Genomic DNA, 19,861 nt, shown 5'->3' on the forward strand with positions numbered 1-19,861 from the left:
TAATCTCCACGGGGAGGACCGCCTCACTCCCAAAAGTCAGGGAGAAAGGAGTATGACCCGTAGGAGTCCGGTGCGACGTCCGATATGCCCACAGAACCTGGGGGAGCTGTTCTGGCCAGACCCCCTTGGCTTCGTCTAGTCTCTTTTTAAGGCTCGCCTTTAGATTTTTATTGACGGCCTCGACCTGGCCATTCGCCTGAGGATAGGCCACGGAGGAGAAGCTTTTCACAATTCCGTACCTTTCACAAAAATCGGTGAACAGGTCATTGTCGAACTGAGTCCCATTGTCGGAAACGATCTTCTTGGGCAGCCCGAATCAGCAGATAATGCTCTTAACCACGAAGTCAAGGACTTTTTTGGAAGTTATTGTCGCCAAAGGTTCTGCCTCAGCCCACTTCGTAAAGTAGTCGATGGCCACCACGGTGTAGCGGACCCCGCCTTTTCCAGTAGGGAGGGCGCCAACCAAGTCGATTCCCCAGACTGCAAATGGCCATGGGGAAGAGATCATCTTCAGCTCGACCAGGGGAGCTCGGGCAACGGTGGCGAATCGTTGGCACTTGTCACACTTCTTGACATACGAGATCGAGTCCTTGGACAGAGTGGGCCAGTAATATCCTTGCCTCAGGACCTTTAGGGCCAAGCTTTGCCCCTCAGTGTGATCTCTGCAAAAACCCTCATGCACTTCCTGCAGGATGGCCTTTGCTTCGCCTGGAAGAACACATCGTAGGAGAGGTAGGGAGTGCCCAGATCGATACAGCACCCTGTCTACTATCGTATACATGGGAGCTTCATACAGTACTTGCCGCACATCATTACGCCCTTCAAGTAGCTTCCCCTCGGTGAGATACTCAAGGAGGGGGTCATCCAGGTCGGCCTAGCGTCGATCATCTCGACCTCCACCCTGACTTCTTCTATACTTGGTTTCTCCAAGAATTCTACCGGCACTAACCCCAAATCCTCCGTCTCCCCGGAGGTGGCGAGCTTGGCAAGAGCGTCTGCATTAGCGTTCTGCTCCTGAGGTATTTACTCGATTGAGCCTCGCCCAAACGCAGACAGCTTAACTTTTACCTTTTCCAGGTAGGCAGCCATCTTGGGTCCTCGTGCTTGATATTCGCCCAGAACCTGGTTTACCACGAGCTGGGAGTCGCTGAAGCACTGGACGGAGCTCGCCTTCAGCTCCTAGGCTATTCTCAGTCCGGCCAGCAAAGCTTCGTATTCAGCCTCGTTGTTGGAGGCCTTGAATCCGAATCTCAACGCCGAGTGGAATCTATGTCCCTCAGGGGATATCAAAATGATTCCAGCCCCGGAGCCGTTCTCATTGGACGAGCCATCTACGAAGATCTTCCATGACGCTTGGGCCGAGGTGAGCTGGGGTGAGTCTTCTACAGGATCCTCCCGGAATCCTGTGCACTCTGCTACAAAATCAGCCAGGGCCTGACTTTTTATAGCAGTTCGCGGGGTGTACAGAATCTCGAACTGACTGAGTTCGATAGCCCACTTTAATAGGCGTCCCGATGCTTCAGGTTTTTGCAAAACCTGCCTTAAAGGCTGATCGGTCATGACATGTATTGAGTGGGACTGGAAATACGGCCTGAGCTTTCGGGAGGCCGTGATAAGGCAGAACGCCAATTTTTCCATCAAAGGGTATCGGGATTCAGCTCCGAGAAGTCTCTTGCTGATGTAATAGACCGGTTTCTGAACCCGGTCTTCTTCTCAGACCAGTACGGCACTAACTGCATCCTTTGTGACAGCTAGGTAGAGAAAAAGGGATTCTCCTGCCTTCGGTTTGGACAGTACGGGCGGCTCGGCCAGATGTGCCTTCAGCTCGAGGAAAGCACCTTCGCACTCTTCTGTCCATTCGAATTTCTTATTTCCTCGGAGCAGGTTGTAGAATGGCAGGCACTTGTCGGTGGATTTTGAAATAAACCGATTGAGGGCTGCCACCCTTCCTGTCAGGCCTTGGATGTCTTTGCGCGACCTGGGTGTGGGAAGCTCGAGCAATGACCGGATCTTGTCGGGGTTTGCCTCGATTCCTCGGGTATTGACGATGAAACCCAGGAATTTTCCAGATGCGAATCCAAAAGTGCACTTCTGTGGATTAAGCCTCATGCCATACTCCCGTAGTATCTTGAAGCACTCCTCCAGGTCAGAAACATGGTTATCGGTAGTTGTTATCCAGACTTCCGGATAGCGTTTAGATTGATGACCTCAGGGGAGCAGAATTATCGATGTCTTTCACGGAGGGTGACCAGAGCTCGCGGATGGATAGAAAGGCTTCGCCTCTCCTGTCTAGTATCCGGATTACTCTTCCAAACAAGCACAACACGGAAACTCGTCAACTCTCCCGGACTCCCGAAGGATACCCCTCGGGGAGGCCCCTTCCAGGAGAGGCTCTTCGAGTGGTCTCCGCGGAAACAGTTCCGTGCCCCGCACAGAACAAAACCGAACGGTCGAGTCCGGGAGAAGGCATATTTGGAATGATATCCGTCTGACACAGGATCCCGCCTGACACGCCCGTCAGGTCAAAGCCGCACACATCCCAGCACGCCTAAGGGTACCTTTTCGCCTACTGTTCCGCTGACAACTTGGAAAAGACGGCTGACTTTGTGTGTTCCCCATACTTTCACGTAAATATACCCACATAGAGTCTGGTAGCCATGCTACTACAGTAATTGTATCCCCTATTTATGGCTGGTGTAATTAAGACTCATGTACGTAGAGAAAAACCCTAATCCGAAACCCTAGCTATAAAGACTCCTTCCTTTTACAAGAAGGAGGAGAGAGGGATCAGATAGCAAAAAACTCTACCAAAATCTCTCTAGCTTCATCTTCTCAAGGGAACCCGAGAGAAACATTGTGAGTGTGTGAAGTTCTTATGCACCAGCCATCTTACTGTAATCTTTTCCAAGTATAATAACATCGACTCGTGGACTAGGGCTTGTTAACGCCTGAACCACGTAAAAACACTGTTTGTTTAGTTACATTTCAGTATTTCTACAGTTCTTATCTTTTTATTATTCTGTTAGTTATTCGTTTCCAAAAAACTCGGTAAACATTTTGGTGCTTTCATTGAGAGCTGTAGGAAGTTGTTAGTCAGCTCTTTTTCTGTGTACGTTTTTTGTATTCACTTCGTACTAAAGAGATGGTGACTACGCGAAAATCCGCTGTTGACAAAAATGCTACGGTCAACCCCGATACCGTGATGGAAGATGTGGTGCAGAGCGAACCCTTAGACTACCGAGATGAAGACCCGACATCCCGCCAGGATCAGGTCAGTACCGAAGATACAACATACTTAGAAGACGAAGAAGAGTATGTCCAAGACGGTTATTACAAGGACAGCTGCTACTATGAGAAGGACCCAGAACTGGTCCAAGTAGCCGAAGAACTGGTGGCCACTAAGGCCAAGCTTGCTGAGCAGGAGCGCGTCTCCGAAAGAATGCAACGCATGATGGAACGCCTCCAAAGTAAGTTCGGAGATCTAGGCGACTCGGACGAGGATACCTCTGTTCGAGGTGGTGCTGATGCCCCCATGCCGGATCCAGCCGCTGCTGAACCATCCAAAGCCGCCCCTAACAAGGGCAAAGAAAAAGTTGGAGAGCCTGTGCGCGCTGACGCCCCTGCACCTCCTAAAGGCGTGAATCACCAGGCCGACTGCCCCCCCCGCGCGCAGAAGGTCTCTGGCGCTCCTAAGCCCAGACGCCCTTCAGCCCCAAGGGGGCACTCTGTGCCTAAAGGGCCCGGTGCTAAGGCACCCAGGCCTAGGGGAAGGAACAACCGCCCCAGTGATTCCGTCAATCAGGACGGTCGGGCTGCGAACTCGCACTCCGAAGATAGCTGGTCCACGGTGGACCTAAGAAGAAGGTTGGAGGCCAAGTATGAGAAGGCCAAAGGGGAAAAAGCCCGGCCTCGCGGAGATGACCTCCGAAATCATATTAATGACAAGCTCCGGGGACGTGACCTCCCAGAAAGTGATACGAAGAGGCTCGAGGAACAGATTGCTGCCTTGACCAAGCTGGTCCGGAAGCAAAGTGGGGCCCTGTCAGATTCTGAGGAGGAAGACCCGGAACCATGTATTAGGAGGATCGCGGAAACGTCCCTCCCGGATAACTTCAAAATGCCTCACATAGAATTATATGATGGGAGGACAGACCCGCGTACCCACCTAGCTAAATACAATAAAATGATGCAAGTGGCGCGCGTCAGTGAGGACGCCAAATGCATGTGCTTCTCACTCACCCTTACCAAGTCTGCGGAGGACTGGTGGAAAAGATTAGCTCCCGGATCAATCCACAGTTGGAAGGAGCTACAGTCCGCGTTTAGGAGGCAGTTTATTGCTGCCCGCGACCACGACATGGAGGTTGGTTCCTTAACCAACATCAAACAGCAACCCACTGAGAACCTCAAAGCTTTCATTCAGAGAATGATGGAAGCTGCTGCAAAAACTAAGGTCAGCGATGACATGAAGCTGATCGCCCTTCAATCGGGCCTTACTGTCGGCTCCCTGCTATGGGGGGAAATGCAAAGGAGACGGGCAGAAACCCTGTCCGAATTCATGTCAAAAGCTCAGGGAATCATCAACCTTGAGGATGCCTACCAGCAAGCCTTTGGAGTTCCCCCGGCTCCAACCCCTTCCGTGACTGCGCCGAGCTTTGCTTCGCAAGCTCCCGCACCAGTCCTCACGCTTCCAGGAGCCCGATTCACTCCGAGTGTGTATGGGCCTTCCGCGTCTGCTCAGACGCCGGGTCAAACCCATTTCTCTGGGTATGGAGCGGTACAAACCGGATGTAGTATCGCTCCTAGCATGCCGCAGCTGCAAGCGGAAGCCCCGGAACGAAGTTTGAGCCAATCGCGGAGCAAACGAAGCGGAAAAAACTCCAACCGGGGAGACCATTCAAAGAAACCCCGAAAGGATTATGAGCCCAAGTTCACGGAATATACCAGTTTGATAGACTCGCGAGAGAATGTCTATCGGGCGACCTGTAATATGGTCAACTACAGGAAGCCCCCGAAAGTGTCTCACGGAGGAAGGCGTCCGCGAGACTCCAATAAGAGGTGTGAGTTCCACGGAGACGTGGGGCACACCACGAATGAGTGCCTTCAGCTGAAGGATGAGATCGAGTCCCTGGCAAGAGCGGGACACCTCGGTCAGTGGGTGAGAATACCCATAATCTATCCCGGACAGGGGGTAGTTCACGGAGCTGCATATTCACCGGGACAGAGGGGGGCCGCTAGCGCTCCTGGAGCCGGTCACCCCCAAGCTCCCGGGTCTCAGTTCCCAGCACTTCCTCCTCCACCTGCTCCGGCGCCCATTGCCTTGTTGGCTCCAGGGCCAGGCAACCCATATCCGCCCGGCCTTGCTCCGCCACCCGTTGACGGACACGTCGCCACCATTTCCGGAGGACCACACCTTGCCGGAAGCACCCGCAATTCCCAGAAGAGGTACTTGAGGGAGTTAGAGCACGCCGAGGAGATGTGCGCCTTGGTCCAATCACCTGCTCAACGTCCCCGAATGATGGATCTTCCCATCACCTTCACGGAGGACGATGCTCGACATGTGCACTTCCCCCACAACGATCCCCTCGTGGTGGAAGCCCAGATTGCCAATAAGAAGGTCTCACGGGTCTTGATCGATAACGGAAGCTCCGTGAACATCCTCTTCAAAGAGGCCTTCCACGCGATCGGATTGACCGAGACGGACCTGGCCCCATGCCCCATCCAGCTTCAAGGTTTCAATGGGGACGCACTCATGCCATTAGGCAAAATTCAACTTCCGGTCACCCTCAGAGGAGAAAGCGACGCTTGTGCCTTCAAGCATAGCACATTCGTGGTGGTCGACTGCCCCACGGCGTATAATGCCATCTTAGGCCGACCGGTCCTGATCGATTGTGGGGCCATAACCTCGATACGTCACTTATGCTTGAAGTTTCCCTGCGACGATGGGCGTATTGGCACCCTCCGAGGAGACCAGAGAAGTGCACGGAGCTGTTATAACGTCTCCGTCCGAGCCGTCTACATGGTCCGAGAGACGTTTGCTGCCATTCCTTTGGCGGAAGTATTGCCAGAAACTAGGGATGCTCAGGAGGCATACTTTGACGAACTCGACCCAAGAGTGGGAATCGAGAAAGCAATAGAGCCGATGGAGGAAGTCGAAGAGGTGATCCTCAATCCGGGAGAACCCACCAAGGTCATTCAGGTGGGGAAAAACCTGCCGTCGGCCGTTCGAGATAAGATCGTGGCCACTGTGAAGGACAATCAGGATATCTTGGCATGGTGCCACGCTGATATGACGGGGATTAATCCCAATGTTGCGTGCCACGCACTCAACATAGACCCAGCTGCAACTCCAATTCGCCAAAAGAGGAGGCCGCTGGACCCAGTGAGAGCCGAAGCCGTCAAAGCTGAAGTGGACAAATTGATGTCCATAGGCTTTCTCCAGGAGTCGCACTATCCCGTGTGGTTGGCCAACCCAGTTCTGGTCCCGAAACCCGATGGGTCCTGGAGAATGTGCATTGACTTCACAGACCTAAACAGGGCCTGCCCGAAAGATTGTTTCCCTCTCCCGCGAATCGATCAGATGGTGGACGCTACTTCCGGGTACGAACTCTTATCCTTCATGGATGCGTACTCCGGATACAACCAGATCAAGATGCATGTCGCGGACCAGGAACACACCAGCTTCCTCACGGATAAGGGTGTCTACTGTTACGTGGTCATGCCTTTCGGTTTGAAGAATGCTGGGGCGACTTACCAGCGTCTGGTAAACAGAATGTTCAAGGACCAACTGGGGAGGAACATGGAGGTGTACGTGGACGACATGTTGGTAAAGTCCAAGACCTCCGGGGACCACAGTAACGACCTTGAGGAAGCTTTCGCCGTGATCCGAAAGTACGGGATGAAACTAAATCCAAAGAAATGTACTTTCGGGGTCTCGTCTGGGAAGTTCCTCGGTTTTATTGTCAGCTCCCGCGGCGTGGAAGCCAACCCTGAGAAAATAAAGGCGTTCATAGATATGCCTTCCCCCCGGAAGCATAAGGATGTCCAGAGCGTTACCGGAAGGATAGCTGCTCTCAGTCGCTTCGTATCCAAGGCCACCGACAAGTGTATCCCCTTCTTCAATGTTCTGCGAGGGAACAAGAAGTTCGAGTGGACCCCCGAATGCGAAGCGGCCTTCCAACACCTCAAAGAAAATTTAACCCGAGCCCCCATTCTGTCCAAGCCGGTCGAAGGAGAGGCGTTGTTCTTATACCTAGCTGTGACTGAGCACGCAGTAAGTGCCGCTCTCGTCCGGGAAGATGGCCGTATCCAGCTCCCTGTGTATTACGTAAGCAAGAGGTTATTGGACGCCGAGTCCAGATATTCGATGATCGAGAAACTCTCCCTCTGCTTGCTGATCGCTTCACGGAAGCTGAGGCCATATTTCCAGGCGCACACCATCAAAGTACTCACCAACCACCCTCTCCGACAAGTCCTGCAGAAGCCCGAGTCTTCTGGCAGATTGCTTAAGTGGGCCATGGAACTAAGCCAGTTCGACGTCCACTACCAACCGCGTGTTTCCATAAAAGGTCAAGCTCTCGCGGACTTTATTGTGGAGTGCTCGGGAATGAATGACCTCCCAGAAGATCCTGTCCCGGAACTTCCCACCTGGAAGGTCTACGTAGACGGAGCCTCGAATGAAAAAGGAGCTGGAGCGGGGGTTATCCTAATATCTCCCCAAGGGCATCAGCTCCAGAGCGCCATCCGTTTCGCATTCCCAGCATCCAACAACGAGGCAGAACACGAAGCCATGTTAGCTGGGTTACGACTGGCCAGAGAAGTCGGAGCCCAAAAAATCGAAGTGTACAGCGACTCCCTACTTGTGGTAAACCAAATATCCGGGGAATACCAGACGAAAGGCGAAAGGATGGCTGCCTACGTGTCTCTCTCCCGCGACCTACTGCAGCATTTCAAAGGCTACAACATCCGCCAGGTCCCCCGGGACCAGAACTCACTTGCGGACACGCTGGCCAAGCTTGCAACGGACCCGGAGATTGAACAGTATGGCTTAGTCCCCATCGGGCACTTAGAAGCCCCCAGTACTGAGACGCGAAGGATAAACGCCATCATCGACCATTCCCACTCCTGGATAGGACCCATCCTCAGATTTCTCACCACCGGAGAACTCCCCACCGATAAAGCTGACGCAAGGAAGCTCCAGTATCAAGCTCCCCGATACGTGGTTATGGATGGAAAGCTTTACCGCAGGGGGTTGTCCATACCCTTCCTTAGGTGTGTTGCCGGAACCGAAGTCAGCACCATCATCCATGAGATTCACGGAGGCTTCTGTGGCGATCATACCTCCGGGCTGAGCCTCTCCAAAAAAATCCTTCGACAAGGATACTTCTGGCCCACCATGAAGAAGGATTGTGTGGATTATGTCAGGAAGTGTGAGCAGTGCCAGAGGTACGCCAAGGTTCCGCGAGCGCCGCCTACGGAAATTACCCTAATGACCAGCCCCTGGCCGTTCGCCGTTTGGGGCATTGACCTAGTAGGTTCCCTCCCCACTGGAAAGGGTGGAGTGAAGTACGCCATAGTCGCGGTAGACTACTTCACCAAATGGGCTGAAGCTGAACCTATGAACACGGTCACATCTAAAAAAGCACTGGATTTTGTCATCAGGAATATAGTGTGTCGTTTTGGGCTTCCACGGAAAATTGTGTTCGACAACGGAAAGCAGTTTGACAGTGAACACTTCACGAACTTTCGTGCTTCGCATGGAATTATCAAAAGCTTTTCCGCAGTCGCCAGACCCCAGGCTAATGGACAAGTGGAAGCTGTAAACAAAATATTAAAGACCACGTTGAAGAAAAAACTCCAAGCCTGCAAGGCTCACTGGCCGGAAGAACTTCCGCGAGTACTTTGGGCTTATCGCACAACAGAGAGAACTTCGACGGGGCACACGCCTTATTCCATGACCTTCGGTTGCGAGGCCGTCATCCCAGTAGAAGCTATGATCCCCTCTCACAGGCAAGACACCTACGATCCTACCCGGAACCATGCCCTCCTCCAGGAGTCCTTAGACATGATCGAAGAGCTCCGGGAGCAGTCGCAGGTCCAACTAAAAATGTACCAAGGCAAGATAGCCCGACACTTTAACACGAGAGTCCAGAGCCGTGCATTCGAAGTTGGGGACCTTGTCCTACGGAGAGTATTTCCTGCTACGCAGGATCCGGGAGTAGGAGTCCTCGGACCCAACTGGGAAGGCCCCTACGAAGTCCAAGAAAAAGTGGGCCATGGGACGTATCACTTAAAGAGACTCGACGGATCTAGAGTCCCGCGCGCCTGGAACGCGGAGCACCTCCGCCGTTACTACCAGTAGGCCCCGGACCATCCAGTCGGAAGTCCTTGGTGAAAATAACAAAAGTGAAAAATGTGGAAATAATCCTCCCTGTTGTAAAACTAACGCCTAGCAGGCTATTTTAATGAAACACGGAGGGATTCACTCCGCTTTTACTGCACTTTTTATCCCTATGTTCAAAGCTGCGTTTTAACAAGTGACCACGCGGTCCGGAGACGTCCGGACCCCACGCTCACTTGGGGGGTATACATGGCTAAGGCTTAGCCATACGCCCCTTGAACAAAACGTACACAGAACACCACTTATGTGCTAGCATTGTGTTTGAAGTTTTTAAATTGTTTTGCTCTAATTGTTAAGCTTAGGTTTATTTGTTGCCATGAACATGCTTGCATTACGTGTCATATGTGCATTATGTGCTTAAGTGAAAATTGCCACAGAAATGCCTGCCATTATGTATCATGAGAATTATCTCTTGTGTAGCCCAGCGATGGACGGGACTGGGGGTTGAGGCACGTTCATAGAGCTACGCCAAAACACCCCCAGCTCCTTGACAAGTCCTTTGCAGAATTCTCCGCGAGCTCTGTAGAGCTTTGCTTCGCAAGCTCCAGCTCCGGGTCCCGCAAGGCGAAAGATGGCAAGATCCGCGAGCGCTGAAGAGCTTTGCTTCGCAAGCTCCAGCTCCGGATCCCGCAAGGCGAAAGATGGCAAGATCCGCGAGCGCTGAAGAGCTTTGCTTTGCAAGCTCCAGCTCCGGGTCCCGCAAGACAAAAGATGGCAAGATCCGCGAGCGCTGAAGAGCTTTGCTTTGCAAGCTCCAGCTCCGGGTCCCGCAAGACAAAAGATGGCAAGATCCGCGAGCGCTGAAGAGCTTTGCTTCGCAAGCTCCAGCTCCGGGTCCCGCAAGACAAAAGATGGCAAGATCCGCGAGCGCTGTAGAGCTTTGCTTCGCAAGCTCCAGCTCCGGGTCCCGCAAGGCAAAAGATGGCAAGATCCACGAGCGCTCTAAAGCTTTGCTTCGCGCGGATCTAGCCTCGCAGGGCTCCATGCCAGGTCCCTGAAGCCAGCCACCATGAGGTTCGCAACAACAGTTAGTTTTGCCTCGCAAAGATCTAACCTTAAGTCTAGCGACGCTCACCAAAAGAACTCCCGTTCCAAACAATGGAATGACTCACCTTAGCAATCCCAGCGAACAGTATAACTACAAGTCCCGGGATTGGCTACTTGCCTCAGGAAAGATAAAGTACGGTGAAAGGAGCCTGGCCGTTGGAACCAGAAAACCTTCGTAACCTAGAAACTACGTTGGGAAAGACATCATCCGTTAAAGCTTCAACTGGGAAGTGCATAAGTTTTGGCCGTTGGAACCAAAACCCCATACGCCCCTACAACAGTTTCTACCGTATAAATGTCTACCCTAAGCACAAAGATAAATAAAGAACTCGGCAGAAAAAGAAAGGAGAATGCTATGATTATGGCAAAATTGTCCGCAATGAAAAACTCAAAATGAAAAACAATTAAAGATAAAACCCCTTCAAGCATTGGGGGTAACTACAGCGTCCACGACCGCAGCTTCGGGGGCATCTGTTTCAGCTGAGGCTGGCGGAGTCGGCTCATTGGAAGGAGGGATTTGGTCATGAGAAGGTTCAGAGGTCCCCGCCTCTCCGGGATCTCCCGCCTCAGGAGCTTCAGCACGTTCGTCAATGTTATAAGTTTGGACGTACGCCTCTGGGCCCTGATCCCACACGAGTAGCTTCTCCCTCATGGCTTCGGCATCATCTCCCAGATAGCCTAACACCTCCGGGTTCACTTTCCAGAGTTGATGCATGAGGACCACATGCGATATATTAATAGTCCTGTTCAGTATCACCTCAGCATCCTCCTTCTCCTTCAACCGCTCCGCCTCGGAGGTTGCCAGCTGTGCTTCCGCGGCAGTTAGTTGGGCCCTCAATTTTTCCATTTCGGCCTTGGAGGCATCCCGCTCCCCCTTAAGAGAATCAATCGCCTTGCGCTGCTCCCTATTTTGGTTCAGCACGGATTGCTTCTCGGTCACATGCCCCCTGGCAGTAAATTGCAAAGCCCCGATCTCTTTATCCTTCTCGGCGAGCCCCAACTGAAGCATAGACACGAGATCCCTGCTCCTCTTATGGAGTTGCTCCTCGTCGTGCAGCTTACTCTGAAGAGTGGAATATTCCTCTTGCCGCTTAAGGAGGAGATCGTTCTTTGATTGCAAGCGGGCTTCCAGGGTATCTTTCTCCACCTTGGCTTGGGACAGCTCTTCCCGGAGCTTGGAGTTTTCGGTCTTAATCCCATCCGACCGCTGTCTAAACTCATTCTCTGCCTTGGCCCGGTACTCTTGATATTTGGCAAGATATTTCTTCTCCGCCTCTTCTTCAGCCGTGCGCCGGGCCTGATCAATCTTCTCCGAAGCCCCCAAGGCCTGTTGGGTCAGTTTCTGTTTCTCCGCTTCCAAGGCCTGGCGAGCCAGTTGGCTCTCCTCCAGCTGAACCAGAGCTGCACCATCCTCCCGGAACGAGCGTTCCGCGATCATAGAGGCCTGCAAGGAAAGACAACAGAGTGAGCTAAAGCAGGACCAAAAGACAGGTGGTCCCAAAAAAAAAATAATAAATAACAACTGACGGCTTACCCCGGACAGTTGCTGCTTCACAGCGTGTGTCAGCAACAGCGGATCCTTGCTGCTGCTGATGGCCCATTTCTCAGAATTGAGCTCGCATAAGCTCAGGGCCATGTCCTCCATCATCTCAGCTCCGAACAGCGCCAATGCACGTCCGAGCCTAGGCACCAGCCTTTCTCCAAGGCTGGACCATCCAGAACCGCTCCGGCCGGGTGAGGAGATCTCACCCCCTCGGCCAGCTCAGCCCTCTTCACGGCAGACAAGTTATCTGCCCTTCCCTGAGTAACGGCCTTCTCCGCCTCTAGCCGCCTCTTCAAAAAACTATCGGCCCGTCTTACACCCTCCAGGAGGGCAGCGGGAAAACTGGTCGGCTTCCGCGGAAAGTGGAACTTCAGGCCAGGCAGGGGAAGATTGGTTGTCTGAGAAGACGGAGACCCCGGAAGGGTGGGCCCCCTTTGGGCTGGAGGAGGAGGCAGCCGGGGTATTAAGGCCCCGGTCTGTTGCTTTTGCTGCTGCGGTAGCAGAAGTAATTGCCCTTGTTGCTGCTGCTGGTTTGGATGTTGCTGTTGCTGCTGCTGCGGCGTTGGTGATTGTCTCTCTTGTTCCTGTTGCTGCTGTTGTTGTAGTTGTGATTGCTGTCGTTGCTGTTGTTGTTGCCTTCGACCGGGAGAAGAGTGTCTAAGGCGTTTGTTCTTAGCACCCTCAGCATCTTCTCCGGGACGCTTGCTCACCCCAGTTGTCCTCACGGGGAACACAAGCCCTTCCCCGTCGCTACTGCTACTCGAGACCATCATAGTCTCGGAAGGCCCTTCAGCAGGGGACTTCTCTACCCTCGGAGACGCTTGCGCCTCGCCACTTGTCTTCTTGGGGGAGGCAGCCTTACCTCCCCTACCAGCCTTGGTCTTCCGTCCTTTCCCCGTGGGCGGGTCTTGGCTGGTGGCAGCCTTCTTAATAAGCGAAGTAACCCTCCCCAACATCTTGGCTTCGGGATACTCTGCAAGAAACGTACAAAGCAAGGTTAACGAACCAACAAGAAATGAGAAAGAAGATAAGCGGAAGACAAGACAATCAGCAACATAAAAGTACAAGCAAGCCCGCCAGCAGGGAACAAGAAACAAGAAAAAGAAAAGTTTGAAAGGGACGACCATGCACGAGAAACGTGGATGGCCTTCCCCGAGCAAAACAAAACATCGCTTCCTGCTCCAGGAAGCTCCCGTACTCCTTGAAGTCCGGGAAGAACATGCTGAGAGAAGAAGGGTCAACCATGATGACACCTTCTGGCAGACTACCATCACTCAGACACCAGAGGAGCTCATCTACCCTATCACAGTACCTGTCGAAAGGTATCCTACGCGGATCTAGCCTAAGGAAACGAGGATCAAACCCCATCTGAGAGGTTTGGGAAACTTCAGACAGGCTGGGGGTGTGGATCAATCGAAAACTAGTCTTACCTCTCCCGGAGGAACTAGCCCCCGGAGCCCCTTCGTTAGGGTAAGCCGCGGCGTGGCGAGCCTCGATCTCCTCTCCCTCCGGCTAGGGGTCGGGGAACCTCTCCGCCCAACTAGGAGATAGAGTATTTTCGTCCCAAGCGGCTTGGGTGATCACCTTAGACAGCTCCAGGGCAATCTGCTCCCGGATGTCAGCCGACACCTGAGTCTGCCCCCTACCACTTACTGGCTCGATATTTTGGAAGGAGGCGAGTAACCCATACTCCCTCAACGATTCGGAGGTCACAAGTCCCTCCACTCTCAACTCTTCCTCAGAAAGCCCTTCGTAGAACTTGGACCTCCTTATCATCTCCGCGCAGCGAGGAGTCCGCGGAACGACTTCTGCAAAAATCAAATACAAGCGTTAGAGATCCTCCCAAAAGGCAAATCAAACACAAAGAAACAAAGTTGAAAAGGAAAAGAGGAAACACTTACCAGGGATTTTGAAGTCCAAAGATAGAGCTGGCACCCTCTTCAGCGGGAAGCCAGTCGTCAGGAACCAGTATTCCCGGAGGTCTGGAACCCTCGCGGTATGACAAGTGGGGCACATCACATCCGGGTGCCTTTCTAGCCTGTAAAACCCCACCTTGTCTGAGTGACCCCTCATAGGCTGAGACTTCAACCCATAAAAGTACAGCACCTCCTCCGGGGTAGGAGCTTCCAGTCTCCGGGACTTGCAAAAGATGAACCACCCCGCTAAGAGCTTGTAGCTGGGAGGAATTAACTGGAAGGGGGCAATCCCCGCCTTCACACAGAAATTGGCGAAGTAACTCCTTAGGGGCAAGTGCGCTCCGCACACTATGTGTGCCCAGCTCCAGGCACCAAAGCCCTCGTGGCTCTGGCTAGCTGACTCGCCCAGCACCGACAGACGGTGCCACATCAGACCTGGGATGTTCTTCAGGCCTGCCTCAGAGGAATACAGCTCCAGCATGCCATAATTCCTGAAAAGGTTCGGTTTTTGGTCCATCTCCCAGATGGAACTATTGGAGGTTGGTGGGCTAGCCGCGACCGCTTTCGCCTTTCCTTTCCCCTTTCCACCAGCGATAGGAGAGCCCTTCTCTTGGGCAGATTCAACCTCCCCCGCAGCAAGGAGTTGTTCCTTCGAGATGTTCGTCACTGGACAAAAGAAAAGAAAGAAGAAAACACTCTAAGCAGTCAGCACCCTTGTCATACCCTAGTGGTATCAAAGGTGTCGGGGAGACCCTCCCCGAAAACTGCTTGGAGAGGCTCCCACCGAGCTTGCCGAGGGATTGGCACCATGCCACCCGAAGGACAGCAAGGAACCAGACTCAGACCCCGAGCCTAAGCCCACCAAAAGAAGTGTTTTTCCAGAGAAAGACACCCTAAAGGCGTTCATGCTTATGCCCTAAAACAGCAAAACAAGGGACGACTTTCCAAACACAAATCGCCAAAACACGCAGAAAAGGCTACTTATCGACTCACAATCAATCACATGCCTACCAAAGCCCTATTCACACATGCACATAAGCAATAATGGCAGAAACCTCTACTCTAACAACTACCAACAACCTAAGGTTTGGGAGGAAAGAGCAAAGTAGAAATACTTACTGATATTCGGGTAGGTGGAGGTTGAAGGAGTAACTGGATCACTGCACAGCACGATCGCGAGAAGTAAAAGCTGCAAAGATGAACGGCGATTCAAACCAGGAACTTCGGGGAATAAACCCACTGCCAAATCAAAAAGAAAAGTTTCCAGATACTTACCAAAAGAAATGGCAAGTTCGGAGGAACGTAAGCTGGGAAGCCTGAGAGTTCGAAGGTTTGGAAATCTGAAAATCCTAAAGATGGAGAATCTGAAAGCGTAAAGAGGAAGAAAGGTCCTTTCCCTCGTTTTTATAGCAGGGAAGAAGCCGTTTCGAATTCCTCGAGTGGACGGTCTCGATCTTCCCATTCCATGTGCGTCAGATCCAACGGCTGGAGAGGAAGCGACGATCCTATTTATGACTCCTCGGATGGGAATAAAGTATTTATTTCCCATCATTACACCACCTCGGGCCCTGAGTACCATTAAAAACCGTCAAATAGTCAGATGACTGACGCACGCATCCTCAACCAGTCGCCTCACGCACACGTCTTGGTCGCAGAACCATTCCCAGAATGACACGTGATCCTTGCCGCACTTGAGTACTTGATCTCAAACAGAAGAAATTCCTTTTTCTCTTTCATACTTATACTCAGGCGGGAAAGAGGAACCCTTCCGGGAACACAGAAGGTGCCCCCTCGCCTAGTCTAAGAAACCGATTGTACAAGCTCCCAGATCTCTCAAAGCTCCGCGACCTTGGGGGGTAAATGTTATCCAGACTTCCGGATAGCGTTTAGATTGATGACCTCAGGGGAGCAGAATTATCGATGTCTTTCACGGAGGGTGACCAGAGCTCGCGGATGGATAGAAAGGCTTCGCCTCTCCTGTCTAGTATCCGGATTACTCTTCCAAACAAGCACAACACGGAAACTCGTCAACTCTCCCGGACTCCCGAAGGATACCCCTCGGGGAGGCCCCTTCCAGGAGAGGCTCTTCGAGTGGTCTCCGCGGAAACAGTTCCGTGCCCCGCACAGAACAAAATCGAACGGTCGAGTCCGGGAGAAGGCATATTTGGAATGATATCCATCTGACACAGGATCCCGCCTGACACGCCCGTCAGGTCAAAGCCGCACACATCCCAGCACGCCTAAGGGTACCTTTTCGCCTACTGTTCCGCTGACAACTTGGAAAAGACGGCTGACTTTGTGTGTTCCCCATACTTTCACGTAAATATACCCACATAGAGTCTGGTAGCCATGCTACTACAGTAATTGTATCCCCTATTTATGGCTGGTGTAATTAAGACTCATGTACGTAGAGAAAAACCCTAATCCGAAACCCTAGCTATAAAGACTCCTTCCTTTTACAAGAAGGAGGAGAGAGGGATCAGATAGCAAAAAACTCTACCAAAATCTCTCTAGCTTCATCTTCTCAAGGGAACCCGAGAGAAACATTGTGAGTGTGTGAAGTTCTTATGCACCAGCCATCTTACTGTAATCTTTTCCAAGTATAATAACATCGACTCGTGACTAGGGCTTGTTAACGCCTGAACCACGTAAAAACACTGTTTGTTTAGTTACATTTCAGTATTTCTACAGTTCTTATCTTTTTATTATTCTGTTAGTTATTCGTTTCCGAAAAACTAGGTAAACAGTAGTCTTTGACTTGACTAGCATGTCATCAACGTAGACTTCCATGTTCTTCCCGATCTGGTTGGCGAACATTCTATTTACTAACCTCTGAGACGTAGCAACGGCGTTCTTCAGCCCGAATGGCATGACCTTGTAACAATAGACGTTAGTCGGGGTCATGAAGCTGGTGTGCTCCTGGTCCGCCAGATTCATGGCGATCTGATTGTAGCCTGAGTACGCGTCCATAAAGGACATGAGCTCGTGCCCCGCCGTGGCATCCACCAATTGGTCAATCCTCGGCAAGGGAAAACAATCCTTGGGGCAGGCTTTATTCAGGTCGGAGAAGTCGATGCAGGTCCGCCACTTCCCGTTGGGCTTCGGGACCAGCACGGGGTTGGCGACCCAAATCGTAAACTTGGCTTCATGGATAAAGCCGCATTTCTTGAGCCGGGCTACTTCTTCCTCTAAGGCCTCAGCCCGGGTTGTTCCAGGCACCTCTGCTTCTGGGACTTCGCAGGAACGCTCTTGTCCAGATGAAGGGTGTGCATGATGACATTTGGACTGATTCCCACCATGTCCTCATGTGACCACGCAAACACTTCCAGGTTATCATGTAGAAACCTAGTCAGCTCCGCTTTCCTCTTGTTACAAAGGTTTTTTCCGAGCTTGACCATCCGTGAAGGGTTTTGTGGGTCGATGCATTCCTCCTCGAGCTCCTCGATGGCCTGGAGCTCGGACCTGTCCTCGCCTATTTGGGGGTCAATATCCTCACTTAAGAAGATATTTTCCCCCTCGACACTCTGAGGTTTTTCAATCTCAAGATCAACTAAAGGTTCCTGAGATTCCTCTCCTCCGCCTTGGATGGCCATTACTAGCTGCCCAGGTTTCGATTTTCCCTTTCTTTTGCCTCCGCCGAACTGGTTATTCTGTGTGACGTTCTGGGTCGCAGTCACGACCTCCGTTCCTACTCCAGTGGGCTGCTCAGGGACCTGGCTGGTTCCTGCAGCTGAGGCTTCGGCCTCCTCCAAGTTGATCCATTCCTGGGCCCTATTTAGGAACTCGTTCACTGAGTTAACTCCCTTCATTTGTATTTCTTTCCAGAGTCCCCTTCCGACGAGGATTCCAGTTCTCAAGGCCATGAGCTTGGAGCTGTCATCTGCATCTCTGGCCCGAGCAGCAACGTTCGCGAACCTGCTCAGGTAAGCCTTCAGAGGCTCGTCGGGTTGCTGCCTCACGTTAGCCAGAGAGTCGGCCTTGACACAGGCAGCCTAGGAGGCTCAGAATGCCCTTTTGAAGTCAGCGGAGAAAGTTTTCCAGGAGCTGATTTATTGTCTTTTGCTTTGTTTGAACCACTGCCTGGCTGGTCCAGTCAATGTGGAGGGAAATATCAGACACCTCAGCTCGGGGCCAATGTTGTGGGCCATCATCAGGGTGTTGAACATCCCCAGATGATCCGACGGGTCTCCATCTCCATTGAATTTGGATAGGTGCGGCATACGGAAACCGGGTGGGTATGCCGTTGCTGCTATGCTGGGGGCGAAAAGTTTCAGCTCGTCCCCCGAATCATACTCGTCCTTCTCTTTCTCCGACAGGAGCTTCCTCATTAGCTCCTCTATCTGAGCCAGGCGTTCGAGGGTTTTGTCCTGATTTCCTTGGTTATTCCGAGGCTGCTCAACAGCTTCGGATCCATTGTACATATTTGGTGGGTTATTGCCCCTCCTATCTTGAGATAGGTTATTTGGGGCGTTCCCGCCGTTACGCACCTCGAACAGGTCTCCCCCTGAGCGAGCATGGCTGCCACCTCCTACTAGTTCCCCTCTATAAGAGTTAAGGCAATCTCGCAGGTTGCCCCCCTGGGTGGCTTGAGGACTTTGTGCCGAGCTTAAACGTTGGCGCAGGTCTCCGCTAGAAAGGTCACTCTGGCGACTGCCGGTCCAGTAGCTCCTGTTAGAGAGGCTCGGAGTCCGTCTTTGGGGGTGAGGATCCGGGCTCTCTCTCGGCGCCCTGCTACGTCGGGAAGGTCCTGCGGACGGCGGGTTTCTCCTGCTGCTTCCATAAGCTGGAATATCTCTAATGGGCCGAGGAGGAGATGGATACCTTATTGGTGACGGAGGATGCCTGACCGGAGATGCGATCCTGGTTTCGTCAGGGCGGATTAAGTTAGGTGGAGGCCTTTCAGCCCTGCCAACCTGCGGGTCCCGCGCCTGGCGATCTGTACGAGGCGTAGGACGGTTGGTGGGGATGGGCTGATGTTGTGAGCCCTCCCCGGATCTCCTTCTGGAATTCCTTCGAGCTCTCTTGGGCGCGCTTGAGGCTGGTTGTGAACTGGGAGTTGAAGTTCGGACCGAACGGCTGTACTGTTGTTCGGCTCTAGGCATTTCTTCGAAGTTTGCCTCTCGACGGTGTGATGAGGGAACAGAGTTGGACGCTGGTGGTCTGTCCGAGCGGCTAGGCCTGGATCGGTTACCCCGGCGGGACTTATGAGTCTCGCCTTGCCTTTTTCCGACGTTAGCGTCGGTTGTAAGAGGGGGTAGTTGGGCCAACACCTCCTTGATCTACTGATTAGCTTTTGCTAGTTGGCTCCTCAGCTGAGCATTCTCCATCTCTACCGCAGTGTAATAATCTGGGTTTGGATTAGGTGGCCGAGGCGCTGAACTTCCAGTGCCATCCTGGCCAACCAGATGCTTGCCCGACCGCTGCTGGACTTCAGGAATTTGTTCACCAGGGATGGCGGCATGATGAGCCTCCTACCCATCATGTGGTTCCGTCTCGTTACCGTGCCTTGATCGAGTGGTCACCATGGCTGGATGTTTGCGATAGCACCAATCTAACTAAGCTCTCAATGAAAGCACCAAACTATTTTTAGGGGTGCAACATGAGGACTTCCCAGGAGGTCACCCATCCTAGTACTACTCTCGCCCAAGCACGCTTAACTGCGGAGTTCTGATGGGATTCAGTGCATTAGTGCAGGTATGATCCAAACTGTTGACGCGGTTCTTCGCCAACAGGTAATTAAGAAAATAAGAGGAAGGGATTGGTGCTTAACTATGAACCGAAACAGACGAATGATCTTTTTGAGATGGGATGGTGACACAACTGCGTTTTTTAGGTGGTTTAAAGGTTAAAATCATTTTACTCCACCAGTCAATATTATTGCTATATGCTTGGTATTCATTTACAGGGTATTTCCTTACACAATAGAATCCAACCCTTTCCAACTCCCAAGGTCTCCAT

General features: G+C 52.3%; 1 pseudogene; it reads right to left on the reverse strand.

The window, feature by feature from the left end:
- Window positions 1-19,492: 19,492 nt before the first annotated feature.
- On the reverse strand, window positions 19,493-19,611 carry LOC133807459 (5S ribosomal RNA; annotated as a pseudogene).
- Window positions 19,612-19,861: the final 250 nt, after the last annotated feature.

Source organism: Humulus lupulus, chromosome X, assembly GCF_963169125.1.
Source record: "Humulus lupulus chromosome X, drHumLupu1.1, whole genome shotgun sequence".
Classification (NCBI taxonomy): Eukaryota; Viridiplantae; Streptophyta; class Magnoliopsida; order Rosales; family Cannabaceae; genus Humulus; species Humulus lupulus.